We start from the raw sequence: 6,558 nt of genomic DNA, 5'->3' as shown, positions 1-6,558 counted from the left end.
TCGGAAAAGATTCATAAGGATGTTGCCTGGATTGGAATTTTTTAGCTATGGGGAAATGCTGAGTAGGTTGGGTCTGTTTTCTCTGGAGTTTCGGAGGCTGAGGGATAACTCTTAGACGTTTATAAAACCATAAGGAGCATGGACAAAATAAGTGGAAAGGTTCTTTTCCATGGGTTGCGGGAGTCCATAACTGAAGCGGATAGATTGAAAGCGAGAGGGGAAGTAGTTAAAAGGGACCTAAAGGGGAAGCTTTTCATGCAAAGGGTGGTGCATGTATGGAATGATCTGCTGGAGGACGTGATGGTGGCTGGTATAATTACATTTAAAAGTTATCTGGATGGGTAAATGTTTAGAAAGATTTTAGAGGGAGATAGGGGCAAACGAGACGAGATTAATTGAGGATATCTGAACTATATGAACAATTTGGGCTCCAACTTTTTTCTGTGTTGTACATCTTCATGACTCAAACGATACCCGGTAAGTGAAGAGCAGTTTACCAAATGTTCCATTGTCGTTGAATATCAACACTTTCAACATCATTTCCCTGTTAGAAACGAATCCCTGTGTTTTTGGTTGAAACGATAGTGTGGGCAGAAACGTGAGATGATGTTTTGAGTTCAATGACGCATGTTTAGATGAAAATGCTCTGATGAACAGTGATTCCACTAACTGTGTTTCTGTCCCCACAGATGCTGCTATACCTGTTGGTTTTTGCCATTTATATCTGATTCTGTTTCATGTTTTAAGCATTCAAATCCCTTTCAGTAATTACATTAAATTGCTTCACTACCCAGTCTTCCCACAGAAGTAATTCTTAGAATAATGGAATCCAACCATACCGAAGAAGTCCTTCGTTCCACCCACTTTGCGCTATAAAAGCTGCACGAAATGTATACCCGCCCCAGCTTCTCGCACGAGACATGTAGTTTCAAATACGGTGACGCTTCAAGTGTTCATCCAGGTCGTTTTTGAAGTTTGTGAGGTTTCCTTCTTCCACGACTCTCCCAGGCAATGAATGACCACGCTCTCACCAGTCTCTGGGCGAAAACATCTTGCTGAGACCCCTTCTTAAACTCTTCCCTTTCATCTTAAAAAAGATGCCCTCTGCCATCTGTTGATTGCCTGCCCACAATGAATCAAATACAGGATTGAGCTGCTTCAAACAATGCGTCAGGCCATTGAAGATGTCACAGTCAAACTACATATCTGAACACTTCCAGCTGACTCTGTTAGGTGCTGAGATCTTCTATTGCTCTCTGAACCGAAACAGAGAATGTTTGATCATTAATTTCTATTTTGCATTTTACCTCCTGTGTCTTTCAGTTAATTTCCTGGTGGTTTTGGTTCTCGCACGGGGACAATGCGGCCTTTCCAACTGCACAAAGCACTGCCTGATGGCCATGGCAACATCGGATCTCCTGTTCATTCTCACGGAGGTTATTCTGTGGCAATTCAAATTCATTTTCTACTCAAGGTCTTTACTGAATGTCACTCCTGTGTGCAGTGCTGTCTATGCCTTAGCTCGAGCAGCCGCAGACCTTTCCGTCTGGTTCACTGTCCTTTTCTCCTTTGAACGTTTTATGGCCATTTCCTGTCTGAAACAGAAGAGAAAATATTGGACAGAGAAAGCCTTAGCTGTGGCTCTGGCTGCAACCAGCATTCTACTCTGTTCAAAAAACATTCCCTACTATTTTCGGTTTCAACCTGGGAGGATAATTGACAATGTTCAGTGGGATTGTCAAACAAAGTCAAGTTATTTTACTGATCCCAGGTGGTTGGGGTTTAAGTGGTTCGATATCATTTTAACCCCTTTAATGCCATTCGTGTTAATTCTGTGGTTGAACACTCTGACGGTAAGGCACATTTTAGTGGCCAGTCGTGCACGCAGGAGCCTGATGGGTCAGAGGAAGGGAGACAATCAGAAAGATGCAGCGATGGAGAGCCGGAGGAAGTCAATGATTTCCCTCTTAATCATATCCATCAGCTTCATACTTCTGTGGTTAATGCAGTGTGCAGACGTGTTGTACTATTACATTAAAGGAGGGTATCGTTGGTGCAACTGTCCTCTCATCTATGTTTCAATCATTGCAGAAATGCTGAAGTATTTCAGCTGCAGCACAAACACATTATTTTATGCAGCGACTCTGCCCAAGTTCAGAGCGAAGTTCAGGAATGCAGTGCACCAACTGGTCATGTAATAATGAATTAGCAAAACAACTGAGAGAGCTCCAGAGGCAGCCGCAGTGTTCCCAGTGCAGGAATTAAAGATGTACGGCCAGGATTCCACCAGCACAAGCACATGGATTTGAGTATAACACTCAGTGGAGGATGGGGAGGGCTGTAACAGGACGGATTACCGTTCACGATGCTCAGGAGCATGCTGCTCCCCCTGATTGACTGACGGATTGACACACATGGGAGCACACAATGAGCATCAATAGGCCATTCAGCACTTCATTTCTGATTGCCCTGCCAGCCCAGAAAATCGCGATTGATACAACTGTACCATCAAACCCGCATTTTCCTTTTTACCTGAGCACCCCTCCCACATCATCCCTCAAAACATTAGCAATACATTATCTGCATTCCCCTTCTATGATGCTGACGGTTATGACAAAGGAACAGAAGGTAATGGGGAAAGTGGTGACTATCCGGGGCAGGTTAGGATGGAAAGAGGCTGCAAGAGTGATTCCAAGTGATGGACAGGCTGTGAGTGATGGTTTCAGGCTGGGACATCTGGTCTTCATGCACTGCCCTGTGGATGAGTGTTAAAGACTTTGGCAGGCGGGGTCTCTGAATTTTCCTTGCAGGGGCGTAGTGGGGAGGGACAGAAACAGCCCATCCTGCACCATGATGACTGACAGCCTCTCTCTGTTTAGCTCACAATAAACACTTTATTGCAACAAGATAAAAGTTCTGTGGGCCGGTGATTGTCGCATCTGAATGGATTATTGTTCCATGCACATTTGTATTTGAATGTGTTTATTGCATCCATCTTCTGTCTCCTTCATTTATAAGGTTATTTCTGTCTCTCCCTCTCTGTCTCTTTCTGTCTGTCTTTATCTGTTCCTCTCTTGTTCTGTCGTGCTGTCCCCATCTCTCTGCTTCTTGCTCTCTCTCTCTGTCTCACTCTCTATGTGCCCCTGCCTGTATCGTCCATTTCTGTCTGTCTCTCTCTCTCTCTCTCTCTCTCTCTCTCTCTCCAGCTATCTGTCTGCCTGTCAGTCTCACTGTCTTCCTCTAAATCTATCCTTTTTGTCTCTCCGTCCCTGTCTCTCTCACGCGCTCTCTATGTCTTTTTCGCACATTGACCATGTCAGACACATGTTGTCTCTGTTCAGCACATCTTCACTTGCATTGAATCCAGTCCCTTCATTCACTGATCTTTCTCCAGACAGTGGTTTGCAAAATACGAAGTGTACAGCTACAGCCAGCAATAGTTTGAAACATTACTGTAAGTAAGTCGGCTGGAGTTTGGTCATCTCCCATTCCTCTCCCTGTGGCTGGGCGGTAAGTGTGTTCATGCGTTTCCCTTTCTGTGTGTGAGGGTGCTTGTGTAACTGTGTGTGTCTGTGGGAGCGGGGGGGGGGGGGGCGCTCATTGCCTTTGTGGGGATCTGCCTGTGTGTTTTGGGGAGAGGTGGCTTCATTGCCTTTGTGGGGATCTCCTTGTGTATGTGTGTGTGGGGAGAGTGGGCTTCATTACCTTTTTGGGGATCTCCCTCAGTGTGTGACGGGTGGCAGGGGGCTGAATTGCCTTTGTGAAGATGCCCGTGTGTGTTGGTGGGGACGTGGGGGCCTCTGTGCCTTTGTGGATATCTTCCTGTGAGTGTAGGGGAGGGGACGTCATTGCATTACTGGGGATCTCCCTGTGTCAGGGGGCGGACACATTGCCTTTGTGTGGATCTCCCTGTGTGTGTATGTGGCGGGGAGGGGGCTTCATTGCCTTCGTGGGGATCTCCTGGTGAGTGAGGGGATGGGGTGATCGTACTTCATTGCCTTTGTGGGGATCTACCTGTGTGTGTGTGGTGGGGAGAGGGTGCTTCATTACCTATGTGGGGCTTCCATGTATGAGTGGATTGAGGGAAGGGGGCTTCATTGCCTTTGTGGGGATTTCTCTCTATGTGTTGGGGGAGGGGGCTTCATTGACTTTGTAGAAATCCCGCTGTGTGGGGGGGGGGGGAGGGGGGCTTCATTGCCTTTGTGGGGATCTCCTTGTGTGTGGGGGCAGGGGGCTTCATTTCCTTTTGTGGGGATCTTACTGTATGTAGGGCGAGGGGAGTTAGCTTCATTTCTTTTTGCGGGGATCTCCTTGTGTGTGTGGGGTGGTGGGAGGGGTGATTCATTGCCTTTGTGGGGATCTCCCTGTGTGTGTTAGGAGAGGAAGCTTCATTGCCATTGTGGGGATCTCCCTGTGTCTGTGGTTGGGGGAGGGGTGTTCATTGCGTTTGTGGGGATCTCCCTGTGTGTGTGTGACCCTCAGTATTTGTTCTTGGACATGTCCCTGAGTGTGACACATTATGACTGTCTTTATGAATGTCAGAGTGACTTTTCCTTTGTGTTTGTTGAGAAGTATTTCGCTTCATGTGAACATGTGTTTAAGAATGTCATTCAGTCTGTCTGAGATCGTTTCTGTGACAGTGGGTGTTTTTATGTTGGCGTATGTTACTGTACCTGAGCGATTGCATATCTGTCTGTGTTTTGCTCTTATGCATCTGTTGTGTTTGTGCCTTCGTAGGTATGATGTTTTTGGGATGGCAGTTCAATGACTATATGGTTTTGTGTGTGTGCATGTTCTGTGAAACGATGTCTCTGAGTGTCAGTAGATTATTGTGGGATTGGGGAGTATGTTTCTGCCTGGCTGTGCTCTTGTTTAAGCAAATGAGTATGTTGTTCAGATTCTGTTTGGCTGTCTGTCCGTAAGTCAGGATCTCTCTGCGTTTGTTTCTGTGTGTCACTCTGTCTATATCTAGTTGTGGCAATGGTTCCGTAACTGTGTTTGAATGTGTTTTAGCATATGCACAAGACGTTGCTGTCATTCTTGCAGGTTGGTGTGTAATGCCTCTTAGTCTGAGTTTGTTAATGTAAGTGTGTGAGGGTGTGGGTGTGATTCTGTGCCTGCGCTCCTATATCTCAGTATGACTGTATTTCTGTGTGTGTGGATATGCGTGCGTTCAGTATGTACATGGGTGCATTCCTTTCTCTGTGAGTATATCTGTATGCATGTTTGTGCATGGATGCGTGTGTAGTTTTGTTTAATTCTTTAAGTATGACTGCATTTCTTTATATGGGGACGTGTATCCATTCTGACCAAACGTGGGTGTGTTCCTAACTGTCATAGTATGCCTGTTTTCATTTGTTTCTGTGTGTGTGTGTGCATGTGCATGTGCATGCTTAAGCCTATGTGAGTATGTGTGCCCCATTCTGGATTGTAATTGTATTCCTGGGTGTTATGAGGGTATGGCAATATTTCATTCGTCTTTGTATCGGTGTGTTCTCACATTTCAGTTCGACTATGTTATTGTGCACGTGTGCATGTTTGTGAGCTGAATGTGTGTGCGTGTATGTGTTTTTACTTGTCAGTATGTTCCTATATCTTACTTTGCCTGCATTTCTGTGTGTGGATGTGCTTCTGCTTGCATGTCCATGTGTTTATGTGAGGGTGTGGGCGTGTTCCTGTGTCCCTCTCGGTGTGGTCCTGTCTCTGTCTGATCATGAGACTCTCTCTCCTGAAAAACGACAAGTGAACTCTATGGCAGGTCACTGTGCACATATTGCTCTCAAAGGTACATTTCGGCAACCTGGGAAAAAACAAAATATCAATATATGTACCTCCTGCACCCTGCTTGCGCAACTGTTACGTCAGTTCAAGGACCTAAGACAAATGAAAAAGAAAGACAGGGAAATATTCAATGAAGGGCAGGATTCCAGTTGTTTCTTCCATGTTTAACCAAGGAAGCGATACATACACTTTTTCCATGTTGGAGCTGTTTGTGTCCGTCCATAAATTTGGTCATAGACGGGATCATTCTGCGATACAATGTAGTAGCTGAATAGGAACATTCAGCCCAGCGTGTCTGCTCTGTCATTTGATCATGAATGATCTGTTTCTCAATTCTTTTCTCTGGCCCTCTTCCCACAACGTTTGATTCACTTACCAACCAGAAACTCATACTTCACTATACTTAATCCAATTGTTTTGGACCAGACCCTCTAAAAGTATTTTAAAATGGTAGCCGGCAGACCCTAACGTTTCTGCTGGTTTTATGCATGTGTGAAGTGGTTATTCCAGGTTTGATGGAGCAGGTAAACATTCATTGGTTTAAATAAAACAGAGTTTATATACAGAGTACTGAATCAAACACAAACAAAAGAGAACAAAAGACTGAATCACCTCACTCATCTGAAAACCCAACAGACTGTCCCAACTTCATGATTGTTCAAAATTCCTCCAACAGCCTCCATATGCACCCAATGTCCAAACAGATAAAATCGAACACCAGGTCTTGCAGGAGAGACGTCAGAGAGATATTCAGCATGGAACAACTTCTTCCTTGTA

The sequence above is a fragment of the Chiloscyllium punctatum genome, chromosome 47, assembly GCF_047496795.1.
Source record: "Chiloscyllium punctatum isolate Juve2018m chromosome 47, sChiPun1.3, whole genome shotgun sequence".
Taxonomy (NCBI): domain Eukaryota; kingdom Metazoa; phylum Chordata; class Chondrichthyes; order Orectolobiformes; family Hemiscylliidae; genus Chiloscyllium; species Chiloscyllium punctatum.
The sequence above is the reverse complement of the archived record's forward strand: the minus strand, read 5'-3'. Positions refer to the sequence as shown.